The sequence below is a fragment of the Corylus avellana genome, chromosome ca8 (assembly GCF_901000735.1).
Source record: "Corylus avellana chromosome ca8, CavTom2PMs-1.0".
Lineage (NCBI taxonomy): Eukaryota > Viridiplantae > Streptophyta > Magnoliopsida > Fagales > Betulaceae > Corylus > Corylus avellana.
In genome coordinates, this window is record NC_081548.1 from 10,084,514 (window position 1) to 10,102,821 (window position 18,308).

General features: G+C 36.6%; 1 pseudogene; it reads right to left on the bottom strand.

Annotated features, from left to right (window-relative positions):
• The window catches only part of LOC132190868 (helicase and polymerase-containing protein TEBICHI-like), a 35,219-nt pseudogene extending 17,374 nt beyond the window's left edge, over nt 1-17,845 (bottom strand).
• Between the last annotated feature and the right edge of the window lie 463 nt (nt 17,846-18,308).

An 18,308-nucleotide genomic window follows, 5' to 3' on the forward strand; every position in this document is an offset into this window, starting at 1 on the left:
CACAGTGGGAAGGAAAAAAAAAACAGAGAGAGAGCGAGCAAGAGAAGGTGATAATGATGCACTTTTGTCCACCTTGCATCATCATTTTCATGGCTTTGGATAAGAAGCTAATGATCAGGCTCTTTGGTGAAGGATTTGTTTCCAGGTTATCAATTACAGAAACAATCTTTGGTTTATTCAATCCAAAATTAATTTAAGTTACTTATCAAAAATAAATTATTTGAGGAGCATTTTGGTATGTACCCAATCATAAATGCTTATACCTGTGTAGGAACAAAGAAATCACGAGCATTAATTTTGTAATGATCAGCATTAGCATCACCACTGTTTTTGTCCTTGTTCATTTTGAAGTCAACCTCATGCTCAACACACTGCGCGCATAACTCAAAAAATAATGCTGACGAAAATAATAGATAATACTAATAGTTCATTACACTAATATTTGAATTCAACTTTAGCATTAAAAAAGATAAATATGAAAAGAGAAGAAATCAAACCTGAAGATTAGGGTCCTCCATTGAAAGCCGACCAGTTGCAGTTGACGTTTGGAGCCAATGACCATGAAGTGTGTACTTCTGTGTCCGCATTGATAGCCTAGCCAGTGAACAAATTGATCCCAACGTGCAGTTCAGGAGCTTTGCCAATTTACGGTGTTCTTTAATGACTGGAATAATAGGATGCTCATGCCTGAAATGAAACCAAATACAGTTAGTATGCAATAGCTTGGAAAATATGAGAATGACCAAGGAAAAACTAAGCAGAATGCAATGCACACAACAATATACAGAAATAAAGAGGTTTATGACTTGCAGGCAGAGTGGTAATTATAGAATCCAAAAAAACCATATGTTGTAGATCATAAGGCTCCGGTATGCTTTCTCAGTTATATCTACTCCATCTTAGAATGCGAAAATTATCGGACAAGGAAAAAAATTACTTTAAAGCCAGCTATCAAATGGACTTGCTTTTGTTTTTCTAAGCAATACATAGGGGGAAACTAGGAAGAGGAAGGGTCTTTTCCGCTTTTAATACAAATGGAAAGGAGGGGGGGAGGTGGGAGGGATTCGAGGGATTGCTTCCATAAACATTGTGGGCTAACTTAAAAGCAAAAGGCATTAACTGGCATAATGAGCATGCACCTGAACACACAAACCTGAATGATATATTCACTGGTAATTTTTTTTTTCTTTACATCAGCCATAACCTTTTCCACATCAACAAGCACAACAATGCATTATATAAAGCAGCAAAAAGTTTGAAAGACTTAAAAGAAGATAATACAACTTCAACAACTGCACTGCAACCTAATCCATTTAAGAATTAAAATCTTTAGGGAAGATATTAGTTTCAACAATTATCCGTGCTTGTTGGACCAACCATGAGGAAGGACTAAAGGACTTGGACTTCTATGACCTAAATCTAACTTTAACAAAGTCTTCATCCCAAGGACTTGGGGCTAACCATATGAGTTTTTGTCTCCTAGGCAATCATATCGTTTCTCAGCTACAACCTGCACTCTTTTCAAATTTCCTCTTTGACTTTTGGATGCCTTCCACTCAATGAAATACTCAGGAGGATAACTTCTATAAGGAGCTGGTGTAAACCAACTCCTTTGTGCCTACCAATAGGAATCTGCCACATAGGATTATTGCACCAAATCAAATAAGCACCAAAACACTAGATTCATATAGGTTTTTTTCAATTTTTTTTTTTTTTTTTTTTAAGATTGTGTAGAGGGGCTGGGTTAGCCAGTGAGCCACCCCAAATGGCGGAGGTGGTCGCGCAGCCACGCCTAGATGGACTGGGTTGGTTGCGGCCACCCCAGCCCCCTGCACAATCTTAGAAAAAAAAAATGATAAAACCTATATAATCTAGCGTTTTGGCGCTTATTTGATTTGGTGCAATAATCATATGTGGCAGATTCCTTTTGGTGGGCACAAAGGAGCTACTTTACATCAGCTCCTTATAGAAGTTATCCTCAATACACAGTATTGTTGTACTGAAAGTTATTCCTTGCACATGGAAAACATCTTAGAAAGCATTCCCTCTTATTGTTTGCTGCCACATCTATCATTTATAGGACACATTCACTTCTCTCACTTTCAATGATATTAACACTCAACTGTCTCAACCTCCCCAATTTTGCTACATCTAACTTTTGAGTCTGTTGTTGCTTTATTCCGTAACATTTTTTATACAGCATAGCATAGCCGTAACTGTTTTACAAATCTTTTCCTTCAACTAATAATTTACAATCTGATAATTGCTGTTAGTTTTCTTTACTATCCTTGCAAAACCAAACTTTGCAACATAAGGAAAAACTTTCTTATTTTTAATTGAAGGAAGAGAAACAATATACATGCCCAAAATAATTGCACATATTCCAGGGAAATTGTCAAGAAAAAAGGTTTTTACAGAAATCTAATGAATTTGACTTCCTTGAAAAATGCAGCTATACCTGCTGTTCCTAGAAACCGCTTCAACAGAGTAATACTCAAGCATATTTTAAGGCAAATAATTGACCAAAAAGTCTACTGTATTAATAACTTCAAGCTTGTGGCCTTCTCAAGATACCATGCCATTCTGGAGATACCGTGGCCTTAGGAAGATACCCTACTTTACCAAAAGATTATAACATAGGGTGGAAGATCTGGACCACTAGGAATTCAAATCATGTATATCCTAAATAATAATAAAACATGTACAATTAAAATTCATACACATCATTACGAACAATGATGTGGTTGTTTAGTATAGCTGATGTAAGCATTTTCCAAATACACATTGACACGTGAAAGACTGCTCATCAGAAAAGTTAACTTACACTATCACAAGTAAGCATGAACTTTGCTGCAGAGACTTCAAATAGTTACTTAGTATACAGCCTCCACCCTATATAGATTTTACTTCCCATTTTTGGGTAGTCCCATAATGTTTCTCCATCTCAAAAAAATCAATTATCGAATTACCACACTACGCAAAAGGGCCACTTTCACTGTTTTTTCTTCTTCCAAGATGAAAATCTCTATAAGATGGAGGCTCTTTTTACCATTTTTGTGTTGATCAGTATACAAGATCGAGGGAGCATAAAATATTGAATGATCCAACAAGCATATGAATTCACTTTAAGATCGGTAATGATCTATAACAAGCACAAGAAATCTCTCTCAATACCTTAATATATCCAAGCAATGCTTGTCAGTACTTGGATGTTGCTTTCCCTTGTCATACCCCTCTGGCATGGGCAGCTTCAAGTGTCCATACAGCACATTTGCAATATCTGCTGCCGTATATAATAAAATGTCATGCCAGCCAGCTTATGAGCTTCCTTCTCAAGATGTCTAAGCTTTTTCCCCAACACATTACGTGCCTGAAGGCATCCTTCCATGTCAACACCTATTCCCCAAAGCTCCATGTCTGCAAGAACATTAACCTAACACATATATACAAGCATATGAATTTTAAAATGCTTTAAGCATCCAACCAGTTGAAAAGTGCATCATTTCTAAATATTGGGTCAATGGTTTGGAAGAACAGGGACTTTCTTTTGAATCCCAAACCCTACATGGCTAAGGCAGGTTTTCACGCTTAAGATATTTGTCAGGGCTGAAAAAGAATCAAACACATATATATTAAAGGGAAAGAAGAACACGACGAAAAGAGAAGCCATGCTTAAGAGATTTTAAAAAGGCCAAAAAATAAAAAAAATGGAAAAAGGGGAAGAAGAGAAGTCATGCTCAAGAGAAGGAAAAAAGAAAAGATTGAAAATATAAAAAAGGAAGAAAAAGAGGAATGGCGCTATTGACATGCTCCAAAATTTTTCTCATTATCCCCTCCATTTCCATGTATACATAAGATGGACCTATCAGAAAGTCTGAATGCCCCAGATCATACAACTCTAGAATTTTATTGCGGAGAGCGTAAGATAACTTACCAATGGGATTTCTATATTCATAAGGGTGAATGCTTCAATAAGCTCTTCAGAAATAAGCAACTTCCAGAGTACAGAACATAAGGCTCGTGTTTGTGCAACCCGGCGGCAGCACCCATTATGTGCAGCTCTTCGCATCTGATTCTTCCACCTGCCACTCTGATTAGCAGTTGCTGCAGCCTCGCTGGATAACCGTTTCTTAGCTTCCTATTTTAAGCATTAGTATAGCATCATAAGGCAGTTTGAGAAATGAAGAACACCATAATACTATTAACTAAATGACAAGATTTCAAAAACTTTAGAAGTCATTTTGCCATAATTTTCAGCATTGTAGTAATTAAAAACCCCATCTGTTTCAAAAACACACTACACATGCTAGTTATTAACCCCAAACTGGTCAATATGATTCTCCTAATTACCTTCTCCAGGTTTGGGTTAGAGCTTCTCTCCTCGTCAGGCCAAAGAATCCATGCCACAATGCACATGTCAATTCCATCTTTTATATGAACTGGAGACAACAATGAGTATGAGTTGTCTATGAGTTCAAGACCTAAATTTTTCCCAGCAAGATCTAAACCAAATTTCTTAACTCAAACTGCAGGACTTTTAAGAACCTGAATCTGAACTTTTAGGTTCCAAGTAAATTTTCTAACATTTCTTTTCCCTAGCATTTTACCAATCCTATTCCATCTTTTTCCAACTATCTCCAGCCAATGCTCATGAGGTGAAGTACTCTTATCACCAAATGTACCCAAGGACAAGTAATCATCTCTTCTGTTGTCAGACCACAGTAGATCCTTGGGAAGATTGATATAGTAGACAGGAGAACTTTCCCAACAAATGGCCATGCCGTGTATTTCAAAGGGGGCAACAGCATTTACTTCCAATCGTTTGTTGTAATGGACATCAAAATAGAATTCCGGTGCAGTCTCCCATAGGTCCAAGAAGGAATCAAATCCGCCAGGCGTATGAATTGCATTGATCGGGCCTTTCGCACAAGCACTTTCCTTATTGCCAACACACAAATTTTGCCTGTTGTGTGGTTCCTGCACTCCACGATCAAGATACCCAGTTCCGTCACCAGGTCTTTGTAACTGAATAGTGCAAGCCATATCTGCACTTTTGGCATTAGCAACAGTAGCATTCAGCTCAGCACTACTGGTTACAGACCCTTCAACTGGTACCACAGAACTTACAGCCCCAAAGTTACAGTACATTGCAGTGTTGAGTTTACTTCTGCTGGAGCCACTAAAACCATATCTAGTGTTCTCATAAACTTCTCTCCCTCACTTTCTGAAGCAACCTTATCAGAACTCTCATTTTCGTCAATGGATGGGTTAGTAGAAGCAGGCTTCACGTGCTCTACATTAACAAAGCTACTACTAGTGCCATCTCCAAAAGATATAGTTGCAGCTCCTTGCCTGACGTGATCACCAGTGGCAGTTGACAGTATGGGTTGAGAAAAGTGTGGAACATCAAATCCGAGTGATTTAAAAGCTGAGAAGGCAACAATCCTTGCTTCTTCATCTTTATCAAGAACAATTTTGCGTGCACCACTCTTTATCTTCTTGGCCACTCCAAGTTGTACGCGTCTTTGTGCCAAATCTTCTAACAGTTATATTGCCCACTTGCCAGTATTAAAAGTTATGAAAAACCAGTAATAAATGCATTATAATTTTCAACCGAAGATCAATTACATGAGAACAAACTTAACTGGAAGCAGGAAATGAAGGATAACAGCATGCAGTCTCATAAAGCATAAAATCTACCAGCACTAATAACCCATGCATTACAAAAGGCATCTACTTAAAATATTTAATTATACTGGGAACAGAAACAACTATAGTACAAACAGCTGTGGAGCCAAAAACATAGAGAGCATTTTTGGCTATGTTTGGAAACAATTTCAAAAAGTCTTTTCTCTTTTCAAAACTAAAAACATACTTCTCTAAAAACATTTAACAAACAATTCACTTTTCAAAACACAACACTTTTTCAAAAAACAAAACACGACACACTTTTTAGAAATCTCTTCACACCTTTTCATAGGAATATTTTGAGAAAACAAGTGCTCAATTTTTCAGGTGAATGGACTAACTTATTATTTCTAAATTATAAGAGAGATAGAGAGAGAGAGAGAGAGTCGCAAAGCCACCCCCAATGGAGGAGAGGGGTGGCTACTCGGCCACCCCAACCGGATAGGGGTGGCATCCACCACTGAGGGTGGCCACTCAGGCACTCTCTTATTTTTTATTTTTTTATTTCATTTTTTTTTTTTATAATAAGCATATTTAGTATTCGTTTCTTTGAAAACACAACCCATTCCAATAATTTTCTTAAGTGGACCCATAAAAAACATTTTCGCAAATGATGACCTTGTTGGGTTTTGTATTCGAATTGGCAAATCCAAGTGTCAAAATATGGGTCAATTGGGATTTAATTGAACAGTAATTGAGTTAGAGTTTAGTCCGATTCAAAATTGGGTTCAGACTTGCACATTATGAAGACTCACTCGAGTCACGCTCGACTGTGCAAGTTCAGAGGTTACACCAAACAAAAACAAAAACTTTGCTCGACCACCACGTGTCAGCCGCTCAAGCAAGTTTACAAAAATTTAATTCTTTTTAAATTGGATTCCCTATTTAATGACCATATGTTGCCCTACCCAAATAAACAGGTATTGCACAACTTTTGAGGTAAGGAGAGGTAATCTTGAAACCCTAAAGAGAGAGCTTATTTTCTTCTTGAACCTAAACTTTCATTCTTGCTTCTCTCCTTGTTCCCAAAACCACAATAAAACTTTAAATCCTCTTCTGATAGTTGGGGATTGGCAGGTGAGTTCATCTGAGCTGGAGTTTCGAAGATTGAATGAGTTCGTTCATGGAAGGTCACTATAGAAGAAAGCCAAAGTTCTGGAGCCACTTTGGAGCGGAGATCAAGTGTGTCACTCGTGGGATTACATGCCAAGCTTTGAGTCTACAAAGGATTTGTGAGTACTTAAATAGGTTGTAAAACTTCTTTTATATGGGAATTTGTTGGTGGCTGATTGCTCCTGGAGTGTTTTTCTTTTGAAGAGTTCTTCAAAAATTCGTCAACAAAAATCTTTGCATACCGCTTTTTTATTTATTTCATTCCTTGGAGCCTCGAGAATGGTGTTCTTTGCATGGACTTTAGCTTTAGAGAAAATCAGAACTTTAGATAATTTACAGAAAATGAACGTTATTGTGGTCTAGTGGTGCTGTTTGTGTAAGAAATGTGGGGAGTCTAAATCATCTACTCCTTCAAGGAAAGACTTAAAAGTGCAACAGCATGTAAGACTGTTGTCATGATAGAATACCAAGATTATACTTGCTTTCTACATGTGTAAAAGGCTGACAATAATCATGAAAGTAACATTTTTTAGAGTTTTTGATTAGCAAATTATGTGATTTATGAAACTTCCCAAAGAAATTTTCCAGTAACCAGACTCTATGACAGCTATGTTAAGCATTAATACCCACAAATCAAATACAGTTTATTGTCTAGAACATTCTTGATTAGAAATTCAGGAGAGAACAAAGATATTCTCATGCATCACTTGTAATTATAAATACTAACCAAAGTCAAATACGAAAAATCTCTGAAGTATCACCTTGTCCAGCCCATGAAAAAGATTCAAAAAGAGCTTTGACAATTTCAGGAACGGAAGCTTCTGCAATTGCGAGAGGTGTACGCAAGCCAGCTTTGTAGAGTGCTCTTGCTTGAGAACCCTAAAGTCAAATGATAGAAACAGTCAATCCCTCACTACTTACAGAAAGCTCCAAAGGCCAAATAAAAGAAACAACCCATCCCAGATTATTACAGAAGCCACTGGTGAGGTTCTCCTCAAGACATCAACGAAAAGGCATTCCACTAATAGAAGTACCTTAACATATGGAATAGTAGTAAGCTCTACAATTTCTGCTCTCACTCCGAATGAAACGCGATTTTGGAATTTGGCAACTAAACCTTTGAGATCATGCCATCCAAGCCTTTCACAGAACACAGAAACATAGATGCAAACCTTCCAGCATTCTCTTGCAAGGCTTGAACCATTCCTCTAGCCACTTTAAAAGCTTCGCAAACCTCAGCCACAGGAACTTCCTTCATCCCGGATTTGAGAAAATGTAAGCAAGGCAGGGAACCCAAAAAAAAAAAAAAACAAAAACAAATCATGTATGAACAATGCCCCCTTATAAAGAGGAATTGGAGTCATATCTAGGTGGTGAAACCAATAGATACGCAATCCATATAAAAGCTGGGAAGATAGACCAGAAGATAGGATTGCAAGTTACCCCAAGTCACATTCACATTGAGGATATTCAATAAATAAAAAAGCATGCAATACATAATATTGTGGTTGGTTATGTACAAAGATTGAGGAAAATTAAGAAATATATTAGAAAGACACCTGCACTAGTCTTGATAAGATGAGTGCAACATTGAAACGTTTACAAACTCGAAGTGTTTGATCATCTGACAGCATAGTACTGTTTCTGATCCCAAGTCGGTTTTCACATTTGCCATGCAACCCCTTCATACTGTCCCTTGATTGGTTTGAAGTGCGCATAGGTGCTCCATGTGCCATGCACATCAAAAACGGTTCTACTACTCCAACTCAGTTGCCAACTGACTGCATTTTACACATTAGAGAAAGGAAAGAAATTCATTCAAAATATTAAGATCCACAGAGAACTGCATACACATGATTATTAATTATAACTTTTGAATGAAAAAATGAAAACTATAGGTGGGGAATAAATCGCATTAAAATTTTGTAAAAGTTATTAGTTCAATTTCAATATCAATGAGGTACAAACATGAACATGAATTAATGAAGAAAGAAACCTGCTTCATATTTATTTCTACCATTTGGTAAATCTATAACTGCTCCTAAAAATATCAACAATTTTTTTAATGTGCCAAGAGAAATCCGTTTAAAAAGATCAGAGTTTCAAACTCCTAATGGCATTCATGACGCTAATCAGCCCTTGAGGTCAGCTTTCTATAATGCTGAAAATGGAGGCATAAAACAAAATCATAGTAGAACTCGACCCTTGCCCCCAAGAGATGCTAGGAAACATCCCTTCTCTCACAAAGCAACCAATGGAACTCCAAACAATCTCTAATAATATTCCAAAATATTAACCACAAAAGGTTGGTTCATAATGAAGTGCTCATTCAAAATCGCAGAAGGCAGCATTCAATAAGAAGCAGAAGATCCAAAGATAAAGCAAGAAAGAGGGGTTAATAATGCTCATTTGGAATCACAGAAGCCACTATAATAAGCAGAATTACCTGGTCAAGAGCAGGTAATTCCATGAACCTTTCGTAGTACAGTTCCCAATCTGGCTCAACATCAACGTTAATTGGTGTTACTAGATAAACTAAATGCAAATCAGATGCAAGCACAAATCCTTCTCTTGCCCTTGAAAGATCATCCAAAACAATCTAGGAAACCAAACAAAAGTTTATAGTCAATCTCAACAACAAATTGTTTTTCAACTACTCAAACCAAGATTGCTTACGTCTTGCACAGTAAAACAATAGGTTAGGAAATTGAATATATTATAATAAAAATAGAAGGTGCAATCTTTTACAAGTGATTCTTCTGGGCTGAGAGAACTGCCAAAAGCTACACGTCCAAATGGTGTGGTACTGTATAACTTAGTATCTTCATTCCATTCAAGAAATTTACTGTGGCACAACCATCGAAGAGATTCCTGGGCTGATTTCACCACATCTTGAAATGGTTTGGTGGAATTCAGAAGAGTACACCTGACATATCGATTAAAATCACCAGCAGTTTGGACAATTCCGCCAGCCACAACTTCTAAAATAGCATGAGTCATTCCATTAATACCTTCAGATAGACAAGAATGCAAAGGTGGACAGCTTTCATTAAGAAGGCCCATAATTCTTTTGATCACTTCCGGTTTGCAAATTAATACCTGGTTAGGTAAAATAATTATGAAAAAAATCAACATATTAATATAATAGCAGTGACTTATATCCTCAATGAAATACACCAAACATAAAATATAAAAAACTAGAGAGAGAGAGAGATTTTATATATAATAGGAAATAAAGATAATAAAAAAGCATTAATTTGACATTAAAAACAAAAAATAACATGATCAATTGGCAATCATCCCAGAAGACACGGATATAAGAGGTACCCTGACTAAAATTATAAAAAAATAAAAAGGAACTAAGTAACTAAACGTACACTTTCCCCCTGTGTATCTATTCCAGTCCGACCAGCCCGACCAGCCATCTGTCTGTACCTTGTTCCATCAATAAAATCACGACCGATCCTGGGTTGTCGAAAAATAACCCTCCTAGCTGGTAGGTTAACCCCAGCGGCTAAGGTAGATGTAGCAGTTAAGACACATACAAGGCCTCTGCGATAGCAGGTTTCAACAATCTCTCTTTCCTCAACCTACAGAAAAAAAAAATGAACAGCCAAACTTTTAGAAGTAAGGAAGTCTCACAAGTATCAATAGTCAATAAGTCAACAATACAAAATACTTTAAGACAATCAAAAGATTAAGAAAGCAAGCAAGAACATACCACGGGAAAATGAAATAAATAACCCCAACAAGATAGATAAATAAAGAAACAAATAAATACCGTGAGGCCAGCATGGTGATAGGCAACACCAGAAGGCACAGTTTCTTCTAATATAGGATCCAGTCCAGCAGGACACCTTCGCAAGGCGTCAATAGCTGAAGTAATATCAACGAACTCACTTTCATCATTATGAACATTAACAGAAAATCTTTTGAGGAACTTTGAAACATGCCTTGCAGTTGATTCACACCCCTTTCGACTAGAGCAAAATATCAACACTGAATGACCCTCTTGAACAACCTGAAATACATTCCCTTGGCTTATAATTGTTCAAATTCAAGGATCATACCCAAAAACAGCCTTGCATCATAAGAGGTCCCTACCTCATTACATAGTTCGACAATATGATCCGGATCTTTACCACCAAGATCATATTGTTTAGAGATTGTTCTCACAATGTCCATTTTTTTGTTATAAATAGTGTTACCAACTTTAATATATTCTTCTAATGGAACTGGTCGAAAATCTGTCTAGTATAATGCCGCCTGCAGGCAGAGTTAGGAAAAATAGATCTTAAGTTAAACAACCACACAAGAATGGTACGGCAACTACGTGGCAATGTTTAGTATCCTTCCCCAAGGCAAGATGTAAAAAGTAGATGCCACAATAATTTAATCACCTTTAACTAGCAAGAACATTGTGATAAATAGAAGGAAAAAACATTTCGACAAAAGTAAACGAACAATAGATGCAAGCTGGAAACTATATAGACACCTCATGATCAAAGCTTCCTATGGCGATTTGTTTCTCTCACCTATTGTTTTTTTAACCTAAAGGCAACATATAACTGAAAACCCTAAAAGAAAGCCTTTCAACTGCAGGGTCTTCCCAACACATTGTAAAGCCTAAAATGTAATGATGATAGAGATGTCCAAAAATTGAGTCACTTGCGTCCAAAATTTCCTTCCACACAAAACAAACTCTCGGTTTCACGAAAGTCAAAATCAACAACATTGACATCCTCATGCTAATAAGTTTTAGTCCGATTTAAAGCACAGATACCCTAGAGTAAGCTTCTATGCACTCAGCTAATTGTCAATCACTCTTAAGCCTATAAATGAAAAGGAGAGAGGACTAAATGCTCACAATGGTTATCCAAAAAAGGACTGAGATAATTAATGAAATGAGTAACATATTAGTCAAGCTTCTATGGACCAATTTTCAAGCCTATAGTTAAATCATTGCCCATTTTTAGCTCTTAGCCTCTGTATTCCAGACCAGTATTAGGCTAGTGATATGTCCACATAAGCACAATTAGGTGGCATTTGGGATGCTTCTCAGGCATTAACGCCCTTTTTATGTAAGAATGGTGGCACTTGCAGATCTTTACACTTTCGCTCTTTTTTTTTTTTTTTTTTTTTGGAAAGTTATGCACATCAGATGGATCTTGATTCCACAACTTCATACTCCATCCTGTTCTACAAGGGAAGGAGGTTGCAATTTGAGCAAGAGCTCATTGGCCACTAGCAGATCTTTAGATTAAAGTGAACGACTATAATATGAGTAATGGTTTATAGTTCCACTTACTTGAAGCCAATCAGCAACTGCTGCCACATTTGGCATGGTAGCACTCATTCCAACAATTTGCAGACCATGAGCAGGGTCAGCCTTACCACTGCTCATACCCGAACTTTCTCCACTGCTTGACTCTAAATTTCCTTCACCAGCTGCATAGCGAAGCTTTGTCAAGATAAGTTCCAAAAGATAACCCCTTCTCGGATCACCAACCTGTTAATGAATATATGCATGAGGACCTACCATGTAATTCAATCAAAGAGCAAAACCCTAAAGCCTAAAACAGAAAAACTAAACGGAAAAAGGCCTTTGGAAGATAAAATAAAGTAAAAATAAAAAATAAAGTAAAACTTGCAACAGATCTTAAAAAAAAAAAAAAAAAAATTGTTAATTAAAAACCCCATCACAAGCTCTGACTAAAATACCATGTGTAGTTCATCTATCACAATAATTCCAATTTCAGACAGGCGACCCTCTTCAAGCAATCTGTTTATTAAAAAGTTTGCCTTCCCTATTGTGCAGACAGCAACAAAAATATCTTGAGGAAGTGTTCCACCACTTTGGTTTCCATAATAACTACGAACATGCTTGCCAAGTGGTTCAAGAAGAACCTCCAGATCTTCTGCCTGCACCCAATAGGACAGAGACAAGAAATACATATAAATTAAGGAAACTGTAATTAATATCTACTTGATTCAATTTCAAAAAATTAAAAATTAAAAATAAATAAAAATAAATAAAGGTGAAGCACCTTTTCTGTACAAATTGATACATAAGGAAGCACAAGTAGTGCTATTTTTCCAGTTGATATGACCCGCCGCAACATTAAAATTTCAGCAACAAAACTTTTACCAGCACTGTGGCATAGGAAGCAATGTTAAACAACACATGCATCCTCAGTATACCAAATATAAAAATCTTAAAAAAAAAAAAAAACAAAGACACAAAAAGAAAAACAAAAGCTTGTAATAGGAGAATAAATTTCTGGTAGATATGGATTAAAACTGCCAATGACAAGGTTATCAAAAAAAAGGTTTTAAAAATAAAAATAAAAATAAATAAATAAATAAAAAACTAGCAATCGGAAGTGAAAAGTTAATTTGAATCAAAAACAAAATTGTAATTATAACATAAACAAAAGTAACATAAACACACTCCAATGCATTAAGAAATAATCGGGTATATGTTAACGAAATAAAAATGATGGCTAGAAGCTTTAAATTGCTCATTGGCCCAATCAAGAACACAGAAAAGAGAGAATCACTAATGATTTCCACATAAAACTTTCTTAGCTAGCTGTGATTTCTCAATATCTAATTGCGTGGGGCATACAAGGAGTTGCATCTATATTGATTTATTCACATAGGTTTGAAGAACTATAAGAATATGAAAAAGCATTTAAAAACAAAAAAAAAGAAAAAAAAAAAAAGGGTAACCACAAGTATTAAGAGAGGATTGTATGATAGAAAATTTAAGAATTCTAAATACAAGGGAAAATACCTTGTAGATGCACAATATACTAGATATCTTCTCTGTAAAACACCATCCATCTGAAGGCACTCAACCTAAAAATGGAAAAGTATGTAGGTTATATTTTAAACCTAGGAAGCAGGAATACAGGTACCTAATTTTAATCCCATATGATACATATACATCAGTACAGTCAATACTGAAAAAATAGGTTATATAAACCGGGGATACTGCAAATATGAAATACATAGGCCATGTTCTTGGAGAGGAACACCATCATGAAGTTTTGGCTACTCCTTCTAGACGTGGTACAAAAGGTAGTAGGGAGCTAAGAAATTTGGAATGCTCCATGAACTTGATGCAAGAGGTGATTGCTCAAGCCGTGGTAAAGGCAAGAGGGTTCTTTCAGTGTTATGTTGAAGCCTAGGTTGTGCTCCTGGTTTGTGAGAGGGTTGATTGAGGGAAAGAATTGTGCTTTGCACAGTGTGCAGTTTATAGGGGTGTTCCTGTAGTTTCGTTGTAGTTTTCTCCTTATGGGCTTTTGCAGGTTTCTTTGATTGGGTTTTCCTTGTTCTTTTTGCTTCTTCTTTCTAAGTGTTCATTTTGTATACTTCTTGTGTACTTAGGGTGCCTTACACTTTTAATGATATTTGTTGATTATTTATCCAAAAAAAAAAAAGAAATACATGACCATGTTTGCTAACAACTTTGTTTTCTATTTTCAAGTCAAAGATATTAACAAACAACCAAAAACACAAAATACTCATCAAAACACAAAAAACTGTATTCACTTTTATGTCAATCAGAACACTTTTCAAACCAAAAACAAAAAATACCCCCAAAACACATTAACAAACATACCCATAATCTCTTCGTCTCAATTTATATGTGCTAGTTTGAAATGGTATGACTTTTTTTTAGGGATAAAGGGTAAGGGGTGCAACCAAAGATTGAAATCTCTACCTAAGTGTAACCATAATAGTACTTTACCCGTTAGAGCACCAATTAGGATGGGCCTATACAGGCCCATAAATGGGGAATTCATAAGCGCTCCCTCAAGACGGTTTGAGTCATAACCTGACCTCAAGGCTTAGTGGTAAAATACAAATTGAAAAAGTAAGAATTTCCACTTATAGAAAGTGGGCAGTTTTTTGGTACATTCCAAAAAGGAAAGCACGATATGTAAACTGGGACAAAAGGAGTAGTTCATTTTGTTCTATTGTTAAATGATCTATAGGTGCAACTTATAAAAGTTTAACCACACAAGCATTTGTAAGTCAAACACTAGTGTAAACCTAGGTCATAAATCTTTCCTATGTTTTCACATACAATTGCAACACCTATTTAATATAAGAGTGGTAATTGATGTATCATAACATTAAAGGTGAATCTAATAAGTGTCAAAAGTATCCAAAAAGTATCAATTACTCATCCAAATTTTAAATTTTTAAATATCATATAAGTACTAGGGAGTATCGAAGAAGTGTCTATATCTGATACACAGAAGATGAGCTCCCATATAGAAGTACCCTTGCTACATAGCTTTAAACTTACAACATGATACTAAATCACATAAATGGTAAAATCAATTGAAAAGCACAAACAGAGATGCAACAATAAGAGACATATATTAGCTCAAGGCAGAACAAAAAACTAATCATATGTTACGTCCATGTTGACCACTTGCAGCAACCATTTAAAACCAGAAATAATTTCATATCAATTGCAAAATCATTTTATTTAATAGCAATCAGAGCCATGGCTTCATCAAAAGACTAAAGTTACCTGCCAAGGATACAATTTCGAAATTCCTCTCTTTCTATAGATACTGCATATTTCAGATGGAAGCCAACGGTTTAGATCTAAACAATCTTCAAGCAGCACAAAACTTGAAGGAGTACTTGCTTCATCAGATTCCTGTTTAAGAATTGAATTCTTGATTTCATTAACTGATGAATTAGATGTCATGCAATCAGTTTCTGGACACGATATATCCACTTTCCCCTTGGTTACTGCAAGAACAGAAGTCATCCCCTGTACCACATGTATCTCTTCATCTGTCTGAGCTTTCCCACATCGAAGTAATATATTACTACTTTCTATCCCTTTGTGATCTACAGCACCAGATTCAGATTGCTCACCACCTCTATGAGTAGCACATTCTGAATCATCAACAGCACAATGGGGTGGGGTACTTTCATCCAGATTTTTGTCCTCACATGAGAAGTCCAAATGCTTAACAGGAAGCAGGGATACTTCTTTGTCCAGATCTTTTGTATGCTTCACAAGTGAACCCAAAGAAGCACTTAGTTCCATTTGTCGGGCTCTATTCTCACCCTCATCCACTGTTTCCTTTGACTTGTTATGACTGACTCCATTTCTGAAATTGCATGAATTCATGATATGAAATTGGGTCTTCACAATATTAGTTTCTTCAGTAGCCTGAGCAGAAACGTTAACCATTGGAACACACAAACCATCAGCAAGTTGAATTGCTTCATTCCAAAAAGTTTCTCCTGGTGAAAATATGGAGCTTGCATGCCTTGACTTGGGGGTTTCACAAACACATATCTTAACAGCCGAAGAACCCGGTGTACAGAATTCTGTCCTATTTACAGATGATTTAGGAGTATTACCGCATTTTTTCAAGCATGGTTGAAGCTGAATAGGACCATTACCATCAGTAACCCGCCCATGGAAAACAATAATGATCATAAATATTAGATTATGTGAACCATCAAAATCTGGTTACAAGATTCATAACTGAGTTGTTTAAACTTGGCCTTACCTCCCTCGAAGAGCTGAAAACAGATACCATGGATTTATCAATAAAACCAGACTGCATGTCCTCTGGATCCTTCTTATTAGAGCCAGTGACTTCACCTTCTAAATGTGATTGGTTACTATTGCAATGCCTCATCCTGCATGCTTTATCCTTCCCGTCTAGGCACGAGGGGCTACGATTTCTCTTTTGGTCATTCACTTTCTGCTCTGACTGTGAATTTGTACTTGATTGAAAGTCACTGCAAATTTTGGAGGATCAGAAATGTAAGTATCAGAAAACAAAAAATAGAAAATAAAGGAACAGCACCACAACTTCTAGTTCATCCCAAATGCCACTAGTGGAAAGAACAATTCTAAAGTAGGGAAAAAATGCTAAGCCAGATATCTATAAAAGATGCACACAAAAAATGGTTCCCAAAATTCATAGCACAGTACCTACAATATAAAGACAAAAAGTCAGTAGCAAACTTTTTGAGCTCTGAGTTATCAACACCCTGTTCAGAAGTTGAGCAACCCTTTACAAAACCTCCTGCAGCAACATCACCCATACCAGATAATCCCAAAGATGCTTCCTTCTGAGCCGCTTCAACTGCTTCAGAAGTTTGAGAGTCCAGTTGTTCTGCAAACGAGGGCCGCTTAAGTTCATCTTTGGAAGAATTATTAATCTCCAATGCCAACTTCCTTTTAACTGCATCTCGCCCAGAATCACCAGCTGAATATGATGGCTTAGCCGAGTTCTTGTCATCATCTGAAGTCACCAAGCAATTGTCCAGAGTACCTTTGGCACTCGGAGACCCTTCCACGGTAGTTTTTACAGCAATTTTGCTTCTCCCAGACTTGAGACCAGGTGATATGGGTTTCCTTTTCTTCGAAACAAAGAACTGCACACCGTAACACCAACCACAAAATTGGGCAGCAACCCACAAGTTACCTTAAACCGGGCATTACCTCAATAACGTAATTTGTAGTTAAACTACTAATTTAGAGCAAACCCAATTTGAAAGCCAGAATTTTATTTCCAATTTTATTCTTTCCACGAAGTACTACGCCGCGTTTGGTTACAGAGAAACTAGGAAAACAAAAAGGAACACCGTTTGGTTACTAAGAAAGTGTGGAAACGAAAAGGAAAAGCATTCATAATTAAATCACACCCTATTCGTTTCTTTCTCACACAGTTTTCTCAGCAACCAGACGAAATGTCGCAGCCTTTCCAATTTTTTTTTTTTTGATAAGTAAGTCCGATGGAATAATACAGCCTTTCCAATTTTATCAAATTTATTTATGCAACCATTTAATTCGAAAACAACCTATTCTTCGTTCTCGTTGTCTTCGACTACGAATTAAACCCAGAAAAAAAATAATAATAATAATGTATTAGATGGTACAGAATGTGCATCAAGACGACCGTTGAGGCTAGTTTTGAAATAGTAAGATCGGATCAGAAATGGACCTCATCGATGCGCGTCCGTGGCGAACCAGACGCCATGATCGAAGACGGAGAGCTTCGGAGCGTTCCGCAAAATCCTGCTATCTCTTTGCTGCGTGCTCTCGGAGCCTCATATACGACGTCGAAGAGCCAATTTGAATGTCATGCGCTAGCGCCAAGTCGATCCGGATGCACAGCGAAAAAGCGTCTTTTCTTGAGGAGAGGTGGCAAAATGAGTACATGACACGACCCGATTACGACCTACGGGTACCTGTTACACAATTAACTTATACACAGACATGACCCGTTTAGCTAAACAGGTAATCGGGTCTGACACGAAAATAGTCGGGTAACCCGACACGACCCGTTTTTCCTGTTTAAAATAACTGGGTCTAATTGGATAGACACGACCCGACACCACCCGTTAAAACCCTAAATTATAAAAATTAAAAAAAAAAAAAAAAAAAAAAATTGTAATAATAATACATCAATACATTGTCAATGCAAAAAATTGAGTTTCAAGATATTAAA